This window comes from Dipodomys merriami, unplaced genomic scaffold, assembly GCF_024711535.1.
Source record: "Dipodomys merriami isolate MVZ:Mamm:240054 unplaced genomic scaffold, mDipMer1.0.p SCAF_3, whole genome shotgun sequence".
Lineage (NCBI taxonomy): Eukaryota > Metazoa > Chordata > Mammalia > Rodentia > Heteromyidae > Dipodomys > Dipodomys merriami.
The window spans coordinates 97045520-97065906 of NW_027204492.1; the positions used below are offsets into that span (position 1 = coordinate 97045520).

At 37.5% G+C, this 20387-nt stretch overlaps 1 pseudogene; it reads right to left on the minus strand.

The window, feature by feature from the left end:
- Window positions 1-1037: 1037 nt before the first annotated feature.
- On the minus strand, window positions 1038-18960 carry LOC138839919 (glyceraldehyde-3-phosphate dehydrogenase-like; annotated as a pseudogene).
- Between the last annotated feature and the right edge of the window lie 1427 nt (window positions 18961-20387).

The window sequence follows — 20387 nt, forward strand, 5'->3', positions numbered from 1 at the left end:
AGGATGAAGATTTCCGCTCCTTGTTTGTTCTTGCTGGCAGTGAGCAGAATCTGCTTGCACACCAACTCTGGAGCCTTTTTCTCAGGCTTTCTTTGTTGATATGGCGGCTCCACTGCTGCCATTGCCATTGGCAACAAGGTTGTAGGAGCTGGGAAGGTGGCTCAGTGGTAGAGTCCTTGCCTTGCATGCATGAGGCCCTGGGTTCGATTCCTCAGCACCACATATGCAGAAAAAGCCGGAAGTGGCCCTGTGACTCAAGTGGTAGAGAATTAGCTTTCAGCTGAAGTGTTGAGAGACAGTTCCCAGGCCCAGAATTCAGGCCCCATTACAAACAAAAAAAAAGAGAGCATAAGTGGAGTTTACACCATATATATTCAACTCATAAATTGTTATAGAAATGTGAGAATATATTCCTTTCCCTGTTCATTCATGAATTAAGGAAAGAATAATACTTCGTGACATTAATTAAGGAAGTTAAATGGTGTAATGCATGTCAGAGTATGCATTAGTGGTTATTGTATTATCAAAAGCAAGAGAGATTAAGGATTAAACAATCATTAGGGATTTTTGCCAGTCAAGGGGCATGCATTCAGAACCTGAGCACTGTCCATGAACTTCTTTTGCTGAAGGCTAGCACTTCATCCACTGTGCCACTTCTGGCTTTTTCTGTTTATGTGGTACTGAGGAATTGAACCTGGGGCTTCATGCATGCTAGGCACACACTCTACTGTTGAGCTACTTTCCCAGCAGCCCATTAGGATATTTTTTATAAACCATCCTAACTGGAAGTTGGTGATCAAGAATGGATATTTCATCTTAAACTCTTTTTGACATGATAAATCATGTCTTAGAATAAATACTGCCAAATATACAAACAGAAATTAATCAAAAGCTGAATATCAAGCAGGTATGAAACAATTCCTAAAACCTATAATACAGCCTCCATGAAGTCCAGCTTTCTGACTCTGTAGCTAAGCCAACAGCATTTTTGAATGAGTCCTTCTAAAGATCTAAATCCATTGTAGTGGCAAGAATCTTCAAGTTTCACCATAATTGGTACCATATGTCCTTTCAGACCTGTGTTTCTCAGATTCAGCTGCACATTGGACAAACACCCAGGAAGCTTTAAAAATGACACCCATATTTGTATTCCTCTCCACACATGTGCATTTGTGTGTGTTGCACATGGGGTGTTGAATCTATGACCTCACACATGCTGGGTAAAACCTCTTCCACTGATCTGTTGGCAGCACAGAGTATGCATGTGTGCACGTGTGCTGCATGGAGCCCTTATTTGTCTTCCTAATGGTAGCACAGGTACAAAACTAGGGTTGTCCCATAAGGGTATTTGATAGTGAAAGAAGCAAATAAAAACACAACATTCTGGTGTTGGAGAACTAATGGATTCGGGAGATTTGTTGTAGGTTTCAGTGCTTTCAGACCTTTTCCAGCATTTTACCATCCTTTGGAGGGACAGGAGCCTGTGGTATATCATGTGATCTCCAGCTCCTGTTCCTGACTGCTCTGAAGCAGTCAGCCCTGGCTGGCAACAAGCACCTGCAGCTGAAAGATAACTCCTGAGGCCAAGCACTCAGCCAGATACTATCTAGTGCTATTTTTTGTGGTGATCCTCAGCCAATGAGATTTGCTCTCACCATGGAGAGTGAAGCTGCAGATCTCCAGGTCCTTCACTGTGTTTACTTCCAACTGCTAAAATTCAGCATTTCCACATTAGACCCTCTTTTTCTCCACAATCATTTGTCTTGTCTGTCTACTATCCAGACCCAGTGACAGTGTATTCCCAAGAATACCTAAGGCATAGTTCAAACCTGACCTGGCAGCAAACCCCAGCAGTGACTACTTGTGGAAACACAACTGCTTACTAGTGATGGGCTCTATGATCTGTTTGTACAGTGATCATCAAGGCAAAGTAGGATCTGGAAAAGTAGGATCACTGACCAAAAGGCCCACCACTATCTGAGCACCCATAAAACTTCCCTACCTGTCCATGTCAAAACCTTCTCCCTCTTCATAACCACCTTGCAGTGCCGTTTACTCCCAGTCATTGTGGCCTGGTGTCCTTAGGCTCTCTGCAATCTTTTGTTGTTTTCAGATCCCTGAGTAGCTGAGTCCCAAAATCTGCCTGGCAACATATCCCTGTAGCTAGCCAGCAGCTCCTGGAATCTGAGCTCTCTGCCAGTTATGAGAGCAATGCTCTGTTTCCACCGTGATCCTTCCTCTGGGGAACTATGTTCTCATATCTTACCACTGGGTGTTAACATTTCTTTACTTCATGAAATGTAACAGCATCCAAGCATTGGTCTCATATTCCTCTCATCCAATGAACTAGTTCTACTAGTTCATGAATTATTGACTAGTAGAACTCAGACTTAGATAACCTTTGGGAGAAATTATACAGCAATTTCCTTAAGTGAAAAGTGAACTAAAATAGTTTTATTAAAAAACACCAGGCTCTGACCATTGTTTTCTTGCAGAGAAGCATAATCAAGTCTCTTGCAATTATCTGGCTCCAAAGAAACACAGGCACAGACAATCTCCATAAAATGGTGACATGATGTCACCTCCTTCCTTTCCTCCCTCTTTCCTTCTAATCCTTCCTTCCTTCCTTCCTTCCTTCCTTCCTTCCTTCCTTCCTTCCTTCCTTCCTTCCTTCCTTCCTTCCTTCCTTTAAAGATTAGCTAACTTTATGTTATTAGGGATGTCCTCTCTTCATTCATTTATTTCAAATAACAAGTACATTTTTTTCATACAATCATAGTACAAAATGTGATGTTTGTGGAAATTGTGTGATGCCAAAATCAAGCTGTTTAACATATGGAACTCACATGCTTAATTTTTGTATGAAAACACATAAAGCCTACTCTCTTAACAAGTTTCAGATGCACAATGTATCATAATTAACTGCAGTCACTATGAGTAACAAAAGTTCTTATACTTTATCTTCTTTTTTTTTTCTGGTTGTAAGCATTTTGATTTTTGTTTTTTGGTTTTTTTTTAATTTAATTTAATTTTATTTGTGAACATACTGTACAGAGGAGTTACAATTAAATGGGCAGGATAATGCGTACATTTCTTACCAAGCATTGCAGCCTCCTCCTTTGTTTACCCTTCACATCCCTTCCCAGCCTCCCCCCTCCCCCCATCCCAATCCTTCTCCTTCCCCCTCCCCTCCCCCCCCACACCGACGTTGTAAAGCTCATTTTGGACATGACAACTTGTACTTCTCATTGTTGCAACAGGTCCACCTGTATCCTTAAACAACTGGTTTTTCCCCATCTCCTCCACAAGTTATACTGACATCAAATATAGTGAAAGCATGGGTTATACTTTGGGGGAGGGACATACAAAGCAACAAAGAAATAATCTTATAAATGCATTAGAAACACATGCATGAAAGAAAAAAACATTAAAATACACATCTAAGGGTTCATTTTCCTGACATCACATTATCTGACCTTTTCCGCTTGACTCATACATATACTAGATATTACAAATAAGGGAAACCATGGGACCTATGTTTCTTTGGGCCTGGCTTACTACACTTAATATGATTTTTTCCAAGTTTTTCCATTTCCTAACAAATGGGGCAATGTCATTCTTTCTGATGGAGGCATAGAATTCCATTGTGTATATATACCACATTTTCTTGATCCATTCATCTACTGAGGGGCATCTGGGTTGGTTCCATATCTTAGCTATGGTAAATAATGCTGCAATAAACATAGTTGTGCTGGTAGCTTTAGTGTGGTCTTGTTTGTAAACATTTGGGTAAATGCCCAAAAGTGGGATTGCTGGGTCATAGGGGAGTTCTATGTGAAGTCTTTTGAGGAACCTCCATACTGCTTTCCAAAGTGGTTGAATAAGTTTACACTCCCACCAACAATGAAGTAAGGTTCCCTTCTGTCCACATCCCCTCCAGCATCTATTGTTGTTAGAGTACTTGATTTTTGCCGTTCTAACTGGAGTGAGGTGATATCTCAATGTTGTTTTGATTTGCATTTCTTTTATGGCTAGGGATGTTGAACATTTCTTCATGTGTCTATTGGCCATCCTTCTTTCTTCTTAAGAGAAGTTTCTCTTTAAGTCTTTCGCCCACTTATTTATTGAGCAGTTGTTTCTTTGAGGATGTGTTGTTGGGGGGTTTAATTTTTTGAGTTCCAAGTATATTTTAGATATGAGACCCTTGAAGCTGTCAAGGAGAAAAGGGTAATCACCTATAAAGGAAAACCAATTAGAATCACCTCAGATTTCTCAGCAGAGACAATCAAATCAAGAAGAGCCTGGAATGACGTATGCCATGCCCTAAAAACAAACAACTATTAACCAAGAATACTGTACCCAGCTAAACTCTCCTTCATAACTGAAAGCCAAATAAAAACCTTCCATAGCAAAGAAAAATTGAAACAATACATCTCCACCAAACCAGCCCTACAAAAGATTCTTAAAAATGTCCTACACATAGAAAACCAACAAGACCGCAACAAAGGCCAAGAAACTGCACCCAAACTGAGAATCCAAGAACCATAGGAAGAACCCAGTTTTCGCAGCCCCCAAGAACGTGGATAACATGGCAGGAACTCCCAAATATCTCTCAGTCCTATCTCTTAACATTAATGGACTGAACTCTCCAATTAAGCGACATAGACTGTCTAGTTGGATTAAAAAACAAGACCCTTCTATCTGCTGCCTGCGGGAGTCACATCTTGCCCGTAAAAACAAACACATTTTCAATGTTAAAGGCTGGAACAAAATCTACCAAGCAAACGGCCCCCATAAGCAGGCGGGAGTTGCAATCCTAATATCAGATAAAATAGACTTCAAATTAAAATTCTTGAGAAGAGATAAAGAAGGTCACTACATACTAATTAAAGGATCTCTCCTTCAGGAGGATATTACAATTCTAAATATCTATTCGCCAAACAATGGAGCACCCAAATTTATCAAAGAAATACTACTTTCCCTCAAATCCCATACAGATCCAAAGACATTAATTGTTGGGGATTTTAACACACCATTCTCCCCACTAGATAGATCAACTCGGCAAGAACTCAACAGAGAAACCGCAGATCTAAACAGCTGCATATATCAACTAGACTTAACAGACATTTACCGAACATTTCACCCAGCAGCATCAGAATACACGTTTTTCTCAGCAGCACATGGAACGTTTTCTAAAATAGACCACATTTTAGGCCACAGAGCAAACTTGTCTAAATTCAGAAACATTGAAGTTGTACCTTGCATTCTCTCTGACCACAAGGGAATAAAATTATAACTCAACACCAAAAGCCACCAAAGAAGGTCCGGTATCACATGGAGGCTGAACAACACACTGCTGAATCAAGAGTGGGTCATGGAAGAGATTAGAAAGGAAATTCAAATGTTCATGCTATTCAACAAAAATGAACACACAAATTACCAGCTCCTCTGGGACACAGCAAAGGCAGTACTCAGAGGCAAGTTTATAGCTCTGAGCTCCTACATCAACAAATTGGAGAGATCTGAAACTAGCAATTTAATGACACATCTAAACCTCCTTGAAAAAGAGCAGCAAGACTTTATCTTCTATCTAATAAAGTTTTGAGTCTTTCAGCAACATCTCCAACCTCCCTATATCCTCTATGACTACATTTTGTTCCTGTTTCCTTTCATGAATTCAACCTTTTTACACTGAAAATAGATGTAAGATCATGTAGTATTTAACTTTCTTTCTCTGGTTCATTTCACTTAACTCACTGTACTGCAGATTCATTCATATTATCAGGACTATTTAATTGCAAACTTTTCTCATTCATCCATTGCTGGACATGTATTTTGATTCTATATCTTAACTATGATAATGAACATGGAGTCCAGATGTCTATTCAACATACTGGCATCCTTTGCATTTTTATTTCGCAGTAGAATTACTAGGTCATGGAATAATTCTATTTTTAATATTTTGAAGAATCTTTGTATTTTCCATACTGGCTGTACAATTTACATATTCATTGAATGGAAAAAATGTTATCTTTAGTGACTTTCACTAACATCTTTGTGATTATTGAGAGATAGAACTTTTTAACATATCTGTTTGTAATTTGTGAAATACCAAAGCTATACTTCATTGAATTTTTTATATTCTAAAATTCATATGGAACAATGAAAACCAAAATAACTAACACAATCTTCATCAAAAAGAAGAAAACTAGGCATCACATTTCCTAATTTCAAAATACACTACAAACCTGTAGTAACACTACCCAAATAGCATGCTATTGGTATAAAAGGATACATCAGAGCTAGATGGAACACAGCCTAAAACTAAACCGAAGCATATACATATCATCCAACTGCTTTTCAACAATGGTGCAAAAAATGCAGGAGTAATGACTCTCTCCAATAAACGTTGCTAGGAAACTGGATGATCACACAAAGAAGAATGAAACTACAGTCCTACTTATCATATATAAAAATCAACTCAAAATTTAGTAAATACTTACATACAAAACCCAGAACTCTAAAACTACTAGAAGGAAACAAAGTGAAAATGTATCATAGCATCTTTCTGAGCCAAAATTTTTTGAACAAGAAATTAAAAGTAGGTGAAACAAAAGCACAGACAAGAAAGTATATGGAAGGAAGGAAGAAAAAAGGAAGGAAGGAAGGAAAGAAGGAAGGAAGGAAGGAAGGAAGGAAGGAAAGAAGGAAGGAAGGAAGGATTAGAAGGAAAGACAGAGGAAAGGAAGGAGGGATTATTTGTCAGTTTGTAATTTACTTAGTTTTATTCACATCTAATTTCATGGTATAGCTACAAGACATTTTATCAACTGATGAATCTGAAATCAAGTAGCACTAAATTAAGACCTTTATTTCTGGAAATAAGTGATTTGTTTTCTTGTTTTTAAAGTATGTACTGAGAAAACTGCAAAATAATATATATGGAGAAAAAGAAAAATGGAGAACTACAGATCAGAAAACCTATGAAAACCTTAGGAACATCAACCTGTAACTCAGGACAGAATGATTTTGAGTATGTTTTATTCAAGATTTTGTAACTCTTTTTTTAATCAGCCATGGGACTTGAACTCCAGGCCTGGGTGCTGTGCCTCAGCTCTTCAGTTCAAGGTTAGCACTCTATCACTTGAGCCACAGCACCACTTCTGGTTTTCTGAGTGGTTTATAAGAGATAAGAGTCTCAAGGACATTCCTGCCCTGGCTGGTTTTGAACCACAATCCTCAGATCTCAGCCTCCTGAGTAGCTAGGATTATAGGCATGAGCCACCAGCGCCTAGCTAAGATTTTGTAACTTATTTCTATGTACGATAAATTTATCTTTACTAAAAGCCTACATTGTACAATTGTGGCATAGATAATTCCAAACATACAAAAAGATATGATTGCAATAAAAAGTTATAATAGAAAAGATTGGCTTTCAAATGTAATTGTTCTAATTAACATTTGAAATACATGCAGTGCCCGCCTATTTTGTCAATACTACTATGCTCTTGCAAGAATGGAAAATAATATTTCTTTTTGTCCTCTACATACAGAAAAGATCAATGTATTTGAAATAATGGATTGCAGTTGTGTTAAATAATTTTGTTTCTAATACTAGGCCAACATATATTACCCAATTATCATTATTATTATCATCATCATCAACTTCACATGTATCAGGTCCCATCTTCTGTAGAAGGAATTTTAACTTCACTTCGGGATTATCAGTTGGTAAAATGTCATACAGTCACACTATGAAATCATATGTGAAAGGCACTAAATATAAGAATTACAAACTGACCAAAGATTTCTGGTTTCTCTCCCTCCACCCCTTCTTCTTTCCCTGCTTCCCACTTCATAAAAATTCTGAATGTGGCTAATTGAAAGGTAAAATTTCCTTTTAAATTAATTTGTATGAGTCTAGGCATATTTTCAGACCTAGAAAGCTGGTGATATTCTTTTTGGATAGGTGATTGCTTTGTGGAAAAGTTCAATGTAATAGATTCAGGTGATCACAAAATTCAAATGGAGTAATTATTCTTAAGTTGACAGATTAGGAAAGCAAAGGTTTTAAAGTATAATTTTGCAAATTATACATTTAGAAAAAAGAAAACACTTTAGGAAGCTCTAAAAATATTCAGATATACAAAAGGAGATATATTTTTAATGTAACCCTGTAACCCTGTCATCAATTTCCCAAAAAACTAGTATTTTCTAAACAGAAAAGACTGGCATATATCCTTTAGCCATTCCATTTAGTAATCTGAATAGAATCTTTTCCTTAAAATAAATTTTGGGCTACTAGCATTCCTATTTTCTTTCATCATGCTATATATGAGACATATTAAGTCAAAAATCAGGCAATACTTTCATCAATGTTTCCTGTATTATGTGTGTATCTTTTCTTGCTGAGCTGATATGAATATTGTGGAAGGCAATCTGATAATTTCACATTAATGTTATCCCATGTGGCTTCATTCTTTTTTTGTTAATTTAATTTTATTGTGAAGATGATGTACAGAGGGGTTGTGGTTGCCTACGTAAAGTAGTGAGTACATTTCTTTCTTTCTTTCTTTCTTTCTTTCTTTCTTTCTTTCTTTCTTTCTTTCTTTCTTTCTTTCTTTCTTTCTTTCTTTTCTTTTCTTTTCTTTTCTTTTGTTGGTCATGGGTCTTGAACTCTGGGCCTGGGTGCTGTCCCTCAGCTCTTCAGCTCAAGTCTAGCTCTCTACCACTTGAGCCACAGTGCCACTTCTGGCTTTTTCTGCTTATGTGGTGCTGAGGAATCGAACCCAGGGCCTGATGCATGTAAGGCAAGCACTCTACCACTGAGCCACCTTCCCAGCCCACAGCCCATGGGTACATTTCTTGTCAAACGTTATTACCCCCTCCCTTGTTCTCCTACTTTCCCTCCCTCCTAAGGTTCCCGCAAGTTGTAAAGTTCATTTCCAACATGTTGTCTTGTGAGTATTGCTGTTGCATTGGTTCACCCTTTTTCCTTGGTCTGATGGTATTTCATTGAACAATGATCTGATATTTTCATGCGTGTCAAACTTTTCTGCCTTATTTTCCTGTGTTTGACTGATTCCTTTCTTCAAAATACTCCCAGAAGTTTTTTGTTACCAACTATGTCTAACATTGATGCTTATGCTCATGATCATATTCTTTGGTCATATATGTAAGATTTAATTTCAATAATATGTCATATTGCCAGTAACCACAATAAATAGAAGATTTAAGTGACAATCATCCAGTAGTTACCTTCCAGTAGAATACAAGATGTTATGCATTACAAGTTTATAAAAAGGTAGTCACTACTTCATTGAATCAGATTTCAGTGTTGGAATTTGGCTTAATATTGCAGGTGTTGGTTTCGTGGCAGAATTCCTGAATGCAGATATGTCTGAGGATTCTTGCAAAGCTAAAATGTTTAATAAAATTGCACTGGCTTCTCAGAAGTTGATATAATGAACCTTAAAAACAAAGAGCATTCCAAACAAAGCTTTTGCTATTTTGCATCTAAACTAAGAGTTCACAAATTAACTGAAAACACAGGTTAAGAAGTCAGAGGATTATTCCTGCCATAACTTCTGCTTTGCATGGACACAATTACAGATGCTGTGTAGCTATTGAGATGACAAAAGCATTATTATAAGGGTTGAGTCACATTTTAATTGTGTCACTTTTGTGACATTGACTCAACCTCTTAGAACCTCAAGTTAATGATCTGTAAAATATGACCTAAAAGCCTTGACTTTTATAAGAGTACTGGTAAAAGTTTATGAAATAATTATGCAAACTCATATTAGAAGCCACTAAAGTGTTATGAAAATGTAGTTGCCATCTATTCATTCATTTCTTCATCAATTCAGTATTTATTGAGAATTTTCCATGAGTTTTTTGACCTTCTGTTTTGTATATTGGGTTCCTCATGATCACTTCCCTCCTCTTAGCTCTACCCACAACTATTACTCTCAACACCTATGTCCTGACTACCTATGACTATAACATTCTGGATAGATAATGAATTATTCCAGCTTTCTCATGTTGTGACCCGAATACATACCATAAACATCTTCAGGGAGGAATTATTTAGTTTGCTTCACTTTCAAAGGCTGTTGAAGTTTCTATACATCATAGTAGGAAGTTATATCAGAGCAGAGCAGAGCACTTCACATAATGGAAGCCAGGAAGAGAAGAGAGAGAACAGAGGATAGAGGACAAAGGAGAGAGAAAAGTGCCAATTCCAGTGCTCATTGGATTTTTTCTTTTTTCTCTCATTTATTTCATTTGGATTCCCCAGTCTATTTGATGCTTCTAATCACACTTAGAGTATATCTCCCCCACCTTCTTCATAATCTCTGGAAATGTCCTCACAAACAAATTCATTGATGTGTTTTACTGATCCCCTAGGATCGTCTCAATCCTATCAAATAGACCATAATAATCATCAGAGTAAGTTTGCTTTTCTAGTCTAAAATGTATGCCTCAGTACAGACAATTGAGTTTATTTATAAATTGCTGTCAATTGCCACACAAGAGACAGACATATCAGTATCATGGTGCATGACTGGTCTGAGCAAAAGGCAAGACCCTATCTAAAAATGACTAAAGTAAAAGTGGTTGTAAGGAATGGCTCAGATAGTAGATCACTTGCCTATTAAACATGAGGTCCTGAGTTCACGTCCCAGTACTGGCATAAAAAGAACCAGCCCTCTGACAAGAACAGAACTGCTTATTTTCAAATTTTAGTACTTATCTAAGTACTTCACCAAGAAATTGGGGATGTGTTTTGGAAGAATAGTAAGAGAAGTGGCTAGTGGTTTCGACCCCAGATATTTCCTTTAATGTATTGCATTATATTGGGGGACTAGCAGGGAAGGATTGTACCTATAATTTATACATTACAATAAACCAATAATCATGTGGACAAGCAGAAGCCTGTTTACAAAGACTTAAAGATTTGTTGGAGATAATTCCTTTAAAAGAAGCTTTGATCAAGAGTATATAATTAGACTTAGTCTTACCAGTGGAGTAATTTTAATTCTAGTATAGGATAATATTCTAAAGAACAATCCTTTATGAATTCATGTCTAAGCACTAGAACATAATATGAGCAAATTCTCTGTGCTAATTTCAAAGAGAATTCTTCATGAAATCAAAGCACATTGTAGTAGGATCTTGTTAATCCCATACTTGAAACTAGCATAGTGGATAACACAGAAAAGAAGCAAAAATCTTTCTAAATTCTCCACAGAATAGATCTATGCCCCTCTTGGAAGCCATGATATACATGCAGTGATCAGCAACGGAAGCCACACAAGGTCCCATTATAGCCACAGTGTGCAGAGAATAGGCAAAATGCTCAGCAAAGGCATCATGAATCTGGCAGCAGCAGTGCCCACCTCTGCATTGGCTTCACTTGAGGATGGGTGAGGACAGGAAGAAGGCAAAGTAGCCTAGCGTTTTGCTCCTATTCAGCAGCCTATTGGATCAAAAACTGTATTTCTTTGAATTTTATATCCCCATTATTTAGTATGATGCCTAGGCCTGACTAGTAATACAAATGAAATAAATGATTGTTGTGAAATGTGCATGATTAAATAATCAGCGGAATAAAGAACACGATATTAAATGAGGTTGCCTTCTATAACTGTGCAGCAGGTGTTGCCTCCAACGATGATAAGCAGGCAAAGGAAATTATACCACTAAAGACAATTGAGGGAAAGCAATGTGGAAAAGTAAATTGTTGGGTTGTATTTTTTTGAGAGGTTGTTTGCACAATGTAATTTCTTGGAGTGGAATCTGACCAGCCAAAATTGGTACTTTAAAATTGTTCGTATTCAGTTTCCATCAGCTTCATATACTTTAACATTTGCATAAGTACAAGATTTTTAAACACTAACTGCTGACTCATTGTCTAGAAGGGGAAAATATAAGAAGTGAAAGGTATGTATGTGTCTTAAAGAAAGAACTTTTTAAAATTATAAGCAATGGGCCATTTTTAAAGCTTTTATAGGAGGATTCTTTTCTTCAGATGAGCCACATGTCTGGTTGTTTTGTTCTGTTTCCATTGTGCCTTAGTATTTTTTCTTTACATGAAAAGGAAGTATTGATATTTCAGATTGGATAGCAATAGGTTTTGTAAGTACTCAGGGGAGCACTGCATAAATGGTTTAAGAGATTCTCGACTGTGAAAAGGGAAATCAAACCACATTTAACTCATATTTGTGGGAATTTGGTAGACTTTCCTTTTTTGATGGTGTATTCTCTATCAGTTATAGGTTATATGCCATGAGAATTTTTATATAATTCCTGGAAAATTATGAAAAAGTTCTTGCATATTTTTAAATTAAATTATAGGATGTGTTTGTGAATATTTCTGTTCATTGGAATCACAGAATACAGTCTATGATTGTAATTGACAGATGAATACCATATATGGCTACCTTCTATCGTAGAAATGTCCATTTTGAAAAAATATTTGAATATGTAAAGTATGGATAATTAGTATAAGCTTTTACACTTAGAACACTGTCATACTTTGAACATTGACCAATTATAGATACATTTTGTCAATCCAAAAACTAAGACTTTTAACTAGCTCTTATATTGGGCTAATATATATTTAGAATTTGATGTATCAAGTCTTTTCTGAGTAGCTAGGATTTCAGGCGTGAGCCACTGGCATCCGGCTTGATATATCAAGTCTTAAACCACATATATTTAGTTAGACTTAAAAAGTTCCAACTGGGCTAGGAATGTGGCTGAGTGATAGAATGCTTGCCTAGCATGCATGAGACCCAGAGTTTGATACCTTGGTACCACATAAACAAATAAAATTAATTTTAAAAAAGAAAATCAGAATAGACCTTTAAAAATGTTCCAACTAGAAGTGGCACTGTAGCTCAAGTGTTAGAGCGCTCGCCTTGAGCTGAAGAGCTGAAGCACAGCGCCCAAGCCCAGAGTTCAAGCCCCATGACCGACAAAAAAAAATGTTCCAACTGACATGTTTTATGGTTTATGTAAACTTTTCCTTTGGTATAAGTATATTTACTTCATCAGTATCTCAAAATTCATACAGGTATCTTCTCTATGTAACTCTGGTATTAAATGTGTAAAATTTTAGAGCTAAACACATTGGCCCATGCCTATAATCCCAAGTTCTCAGAAGGCACAGGTTGAGAAGACAGTGGTTTCAAGTGAATGGTCAAAAAGTTAGTGAGACCCAATCTCCATCAGCAGGTTGGTATAGTGCATGCTTCTCATCCCACCTCTGTGGAAAGCCATAAGAAGGAAAATCATGGTCTGAAACCATTCTCAGACCACAAAAAAAGGAGAAAATATTCAAAAATTACTAAAGCAGAAAAGAGCAAGTCTCATGACATATACTAGTTGCCTCGAAAGGTTGAGGTTCTGAGTTAAAATCCCAGTACTAAAGCCAGACGTGGCACTGTGGCTCAAGTGGTAGAGTGCTAGCCTTGAACAAAAGAAGCTCAGGAACAGTGCTCAGGCCCTGAGTTCAAACCCCAGGACTGGCAAAAAAATACCAGTGCTACCGAAACATAAAATAGTATTTTATATTTTTTCCTTTTTCCTTGGTTCCTTACACTTAAGCAAAACCCTATCTTTTCCTCATATATCATTGTGTGAATAAATATGACAATTTAATATGCAGTGTCTCTCTTTTTTTCTACATGATGTCACCTTAAATTCCCTTATCCTTTCCAATATAAACATTACTTTGCTCTGCTAACACACATACATTCACTAAGTTTTTAGCATATAAACTGCAAGGTTCAAATCATAGGAGTACCTTTGTAGTTCACCTCTCAAATGAAATTAATTTATAATGAGAAGCCCATATTTCTAATTACTTGATAAGGCTGAATGAGCTAATTATCATTTTTATTTTCTGGGAGCAGGAAATTACAGTTAGCTGTTAGATTCACAGGTTTTGTTGGGTACCCTATTGCATTTTCTGCATTACAAATTGTTACTCTTCCAAATTATGGTAACTATTCATGTTTTAATATTTATTTTTAACAACTTTATTAAATTGTCCTTGAAAGCTATAAAATGTAAGTATTTGAACTGTACAGTTTAATAACTTTTCAATACAGCCAGGAGAATGTCAGCAAAATCAAGATAAAGAAAATTCCTATCACCTCAAAAATTTCCTCATGCTCCTTGATAATCCTTACCTCGTTCCCTCCCCCACTCTATTCTTTTTCCCAGGTAACCTTTGACCTGTTACTGTATCTTCATTTGCATTTATTATAATAAAAATGGAATTAATTATATCATATTCACTAATTTTAACCAATTTCTTTCACTCAGTATTATTGTTTGAATTGCCCAAGTTATGGCACAAAACAATAATCTATTTTATTGTTCAGAAGTATTCCAGTTGTTTTGTTCTTTCCCTATTGATGGACCTGGAAATAGTTTCAATTTGGAGGCTGTAACAAGCACAGCTTCCATAAACTCTGAAGTATCAGTCTTTATTATTTTCTTGTACCGTCCTGGGGCTCCAACTCGAAGTTGGGTACTGCCCCTGAGCATTTTTGCTCAAATATAGTGCTCTATTACTCGAGCTACAGTTCCCCTTCTGGCTTTTATTGTGGTTAATTAGAGATATGAGTCTCATGGATGTTTCTGCTGGCTTTGAACCATATCCTCAAATCTCAATGTCCAGAATAACCAAGATTACAAGTGTGAGCTCCTGGCATCTGGCATCAATTATCGATCTTTGTCCTAATGGATTTTCTTTAAATGCCTAGCAGTGAAACAGATACTATAGTTATCTAGTTACATTTTACATATTAAACTATTTTTTTGGTTGGTCATTTTGCCTGAACTTTGGGCCTGGGCGCTGTTCCTCAGCTCTTCAGCTCAAGGCTAGCATTCTACCACTGAGCAATCTTTCCAGCCCATGTCAAACTATTTTTTTTATTGTGAAAATACTGTACAGAGGGGTTACAAGTACATGAGCAAGATAATGAGTGCATTTCTTATCAAGCATTGAAGCCTCCTCCTTTGTTTCCCCTTCCCATCCCTTCCCATCCTCCCCTGGTCCCCCCACCCAATCCTCCTCCCCCCCCACCAAAGTTGTAAAGCTCGTTTTCAATATAATGACATGTACATCTCATTGTTGCAATGGACCCATGCCAAACTATTTTTATGTTTACCAGTAGTATATTTATCCAGGGCTGGAAGGGTGGATAACAGCAGATGTTGATCAAACAGTACAAACTTGCATTTATAAGATGAATATGTTTTGGAAATCTACTGGATTAAATATTGATAATAGTTTATGGTAATATGTTTTATAAGTGAAATTTTCTAAAACAGTAGATCTTAAGTAACCTCATCATAAAAAGAGAATGTAAAAATGTGTAAAGTAATTGATATTAAGTTACATTTGGGTAATAAAATCAGAAAGTATGCATGTATTTACAGGATGGAATAGGAGAAACCCTAGGTCTCCTTGGCTCAGGCTGAAATTTTCTGAATAGAGACCCAGAAACACAACAAATCAAAGAAAGGTTGGACAAATGGGATTGCATGAAGTTGCAGAGCTTCTGCATGGCAAAGGACATAGCTAGCAAGATCAATAGAAAGCCCACAGATTGGGAGAAGATCTTCACTAGCCATACAACAGACAAGGGTCTCATATCTAAAATATACTTGGAACTCAAAAAAATAAATCCCCCAACAACAAATCCTCAAAGAAACATCTGCCCAATAAATAATTGGGCTAAAGACTTAAAGAGAAACTTCTCTGAAGAAGAAAGAAGAATGGCCAATAGACACATGAAGAAATGCTCAACCTCCCTAGCCATAAAAGAAATGCAAATCAAAACAACATTGAGATACCACCTCACCCCAGTTAGAATGGCAAAAATCAAGAACTCTAACAACAACAGATGCTGGAGGGGATGTGGACAGAAGGGAACCTTATTTCATTGTTGGTGGGAATGTAAACTTGTTCAACCACTTTGGAAAGCAGTATGGAGGTTCCTCAAAAGACTTCACATAGAGCTCCCCTATGGCCCAGCAATCCCACTTTTGGGCATTTACCCAAATGTTTACAAACAAGACCACACTAAAGCTACCAGCACAACTATGTTTATTGCAGCATTATTTACCATAGCTAAGATATGGAACCAGCCCAGATGCCCCTCAGTAGAGGAATGGATCAAGAAAATGTGGTATATATACAAAATGGAATTCTATGCCTCCATCAGAAAGAATGACACTGCCCCATTTTTTTAGGAAATGGAAAAACTTGGAAAAAATTATATTAAGTGAAGTAAGCCAGGCCCAAAGAAACATAAGTCCCATGGTTTCCCTTATTTGCAGTATCTAGTATATGTATGAGTCAAGCGGAAAAGGTCAGATAATGTGATGTTAGGAAAATGAATCCTTAGATATGTATTTTAATGTTTTTTTTCTTTTCATGCATTTGTTTCTAACGCATTTATAAGATTATCGCTCACAGTATAACCCCTGCTTTCACTATATTTGATGTTAGTATAACTTGTAGAGGAGATGGGGAAAAACAAGTCGTTTAAGGATACAGGAGGACCTGTTGCAACAATGACAAGTACAAGTTGTCATGTCCAAAACGAGCTTTACAATGTTGGTGCTGGGGGGGGGGTGTTGGGCGGGAGGGGGGAAATCGGGGAGGATTGGGGAAGCGGTGTTTGGCGGGATGGGGGAAATCTGGGAGGATTGGGTGGGGGGTGGGGGGGAGGCTGGGAAGGGATGTGCAGGGTAAACAAAGGAGGAGGCTGCAATGCTTGCTAAGAAATGTACGCATTAACCTGCCCATGTAATTGTAAACCCTCTGTACAGTGTGTTCACCAAAAATAAAAATTAAACTAAAAAAAAGAAAGTATGCATGTATGTATATCCACTTATCATATTCTGATCCTTAAATATAAATTTTGTTTTGCAATCACACCTCAGTAAACTGGAAATAGTAAAAGGAACTACCTATGATATGGGCTACATTGGCTGCAAGAAAGACTGACTCTGTTCTAATTTATCTGCCCAGGCTCTTCAGTAGAGAAAAACAAGGGAGAAATGGTTGTTTGGAGTTGTGTGTAGCCAATCCATCAGTATAAAGTGCTTTGAATTAATTGAAGCAACTAATCAAAGATGATTCCTTTTGTAATTGATGATAAATTTAGCTGACAGCACAACATCAATTAGTTGTTTTGATACCTGAAGACATACTTTGAAAAAGACTAGTAGTCTCTTTGGGAAAATTACACAATAGCAAAATCCTTTGAATGAATTTTGTGGTCTTGCCAGGAAAATATTCTCATGCTTTTGCAGCCATTGTAGGGCAGGAAAATAATCAATCACAGAGTAAAATTTTCTGTATTGTAATTTTACCATAAGAAAATGTATGGTTTTATTTCTTTATTAAGCAAGAATGACATCTTCATAATAAGAGTTTTCTATTTTTGGCTCTGTATAGAAAACTTTGACTGATAGTATGGCCACAAAGTAGAACTCTAAGTCCCTCCACTTCTTCGGGTGTTTGGGATGGAGATTGTGAGAAGAGCTTCTCAGTGTGTTGAGGGGCTGAATAGGAGCAGGGATTCCCCCAGTAATTGAGGACTGACTCTCTCTCTGTCTCTGTCTCTGTCTCTCTGTCTCTCTGTCTCTCTGTCTCTCTCTGTCTCTGTCCGTCTGTCCGTCCATCTGTCCATCCGTCTGTCCGTCCGTCTGTCTGTCCGTCTGTCTGTCTGTCTGTCTGTCTTTCTGTCTGTCTGTCTGTCTGTCTGTCTGTCTGTCTGTCTGTCTGTCTCTCTCTCTCTCTCTCTCTCTCTCTCTCTCTCTCTCTCTCTCTCTCTCTCTCTCTCTCTCTCTCTCTCTCTCTCTCTCTCTCTTTCTTGCATTCTTCCTGGGGTGGATAGTACAGGGGTGCTTATACTTTGGAGACCAACTGGCCATGATGTCCATCATCCTGTTACTGTAGCAAAATTCATTGTCAAACTAGGAAGTGAGTTTGAAAATGTAGACATTGAAGGGAATGCCAATCCACCTATGTCAAAGGTAAAAGAGTGGTGGTCAGCTGTTAAACTTGCAGGAGACAAGCTGGTCTTTGAGACAGCCAGGATGCCCTTTAGGGGCCTTCAGACACCTGATTACTCACGTTCTTTTCTTTTCTTTTTTTATTGTGAGAATACTGTACAGAGGAGTTACAATTACATGGATGTTGTCATATTTAGCAGCTTTCTCTAGGTGGCAGGTCAGATCCACCACAGACAGGTTGCCGTAGGGACATGGAAGGCCTTGTCAGTGAGCTTCCCATTTAACTTGGAGAAAACTGTGCCTACAAATGACATACTAAGCAGCCCTCCTGCCATCATGCCACCATTTCCCAAAGGGGTGGTCCACCATCTTCTGGGTGATGGTGAGAGTATGGACTGTAGCCCTCCACAATGCCAAAGTTATTATGGATGACCTTGGCTGGGAAAGGGGAGGTATGCTAAGCAATTGGTAGTACAAAAGGCATTGCTGACAATCTTGACATTTTATAGACACTTTAAACTCCTTTATAGGAGTTGTCATACTTCTCAGGGTTGACATCCATGACAAACATGGGGGCATCAAGAGAAGGGGAAGAGATGAATATACTTTTGGCTCCATCCTTCAAGTTAAATCCAACCTTCTCTATAGTGATGAAGACATCTATGTTCTCCACCATGTACTCAGCCCCAGCATCACCCCATGTGATGTTTGTGGGATCTTACTCATGGAAGATGTTTATGACCTTTCCATTGACAACAAGCTTCCTGTTCTCAATTTTGACCTTACCATTGAACTTGCCAAGGGTGGAATCAATCTGAAACATGTACAACATGTGGTTGAAGTCAATGATTGGGTTATGATGGTAACAATATCCACTTCAGCTGAGTTGAAAGAAGCCCTAGTGACCAGGCATCAAACATGATGGCCAAATCCAATCACTCAGAGGCTATATCTCAGGGATGCAGCTGACCCTGCATGAGAATATATGGTTGTCTGTGCAATGAGGATGAACCGAAGGCTGACACTACTTTCAGTAAAGCAAAGGTAGTTCATTTCAATGTGGAGACTGTTTAATATCTTTACCCATCTGTTTAATGTATGATTTTTATAATGAATGCACATTTTTAGAATATGGCTACTCATACTTTTAGTATACAAGTGCCTTTGGAAGAAAGAGCTAGACTATCATTAATTATTTCAAATATTAAACAAAAATTAGCTCAAGGAAGAATTCAATTTCTTTTTATAAAGGCTTTTTTCATTCTCATTTTCCTGTATTGTGATGTAATAGATTGGTTATCTCTCTCCTGTTTCATGATGTCAACAAGAAGGGCTTGACATTGTAAGTTGTAATTCCTTTTGGGTATGTCACACCTGCAGCTTTGATTTCTTGTTTGTCATGTGTCTTCATATATAAATGGAGCCTAGCACTAGTGGCTCTCACCTGTAATCATGTTCAGGAAACTGAGATCTAAGGATCATGGTTCAGAGCCAGCCTGAGCAGGAAAGTCCATGAGACTTTTACCAATTAACCACCAAAAAGCTGGAAGTGAAACTGTGGCATCCAATAATAAAGCACTAACCTTGAGCTAAAAAACTAAGGGATAGAAACCAGGTAAAGGTTCAAATGTCAGTACTGGCACACACACACACACACACACACACACACACACACACACACAGCACATATATTCTGTGTATGTAGAACCTCAGAAAGCAAGCTATTACTTAGCATTATTAATTGTAATGTATTCTACTTTCTCACTTTTTCTAAAAGTAGATCTTTGTAAATAATAAATAAATAAGTGAGAGGGGAAACTCTCCCATGAAGTGTAATTCCAAGTAACAAATGGAAAAGAAATTATAAAAAAATAAAAAATTCAATTTGGAAAACACCAGGAACTCATCAGTGGATACTAAAATTAATAAGTGAAAATATTCTCAGTAATAGGATGCTTACTTAGTTTCAAAACTCCCCACAAAATACACATTAATCAATGAAGGGAAAATGATAACTTCTCGGGAAGTTATCTTCTGGAAGAAACCCCTTGCCTACTTGATCTAAGTTAGCATTGCTAGTTGTGGGGCCTATTGTCTGCCTGTACCTCTTCCTGACAGGATACACAACCTCACCTCTGCCATCCTGATCCTCTGTAGCCTTCACTCTGAATTCTGCCTTCCTTTCCATTGTTTCATTGTTCTCTGCTGAATGACCTTCAATCTCTTCATTCTACCTCATAGGTATATCTTATTTCTAGGATTTTCCCCAGGAAATTTTTAGATGTAGCCCAGATATAGAAGGTTGTGCTACAGTCAGAGATGTAACAGAATAAAGCACA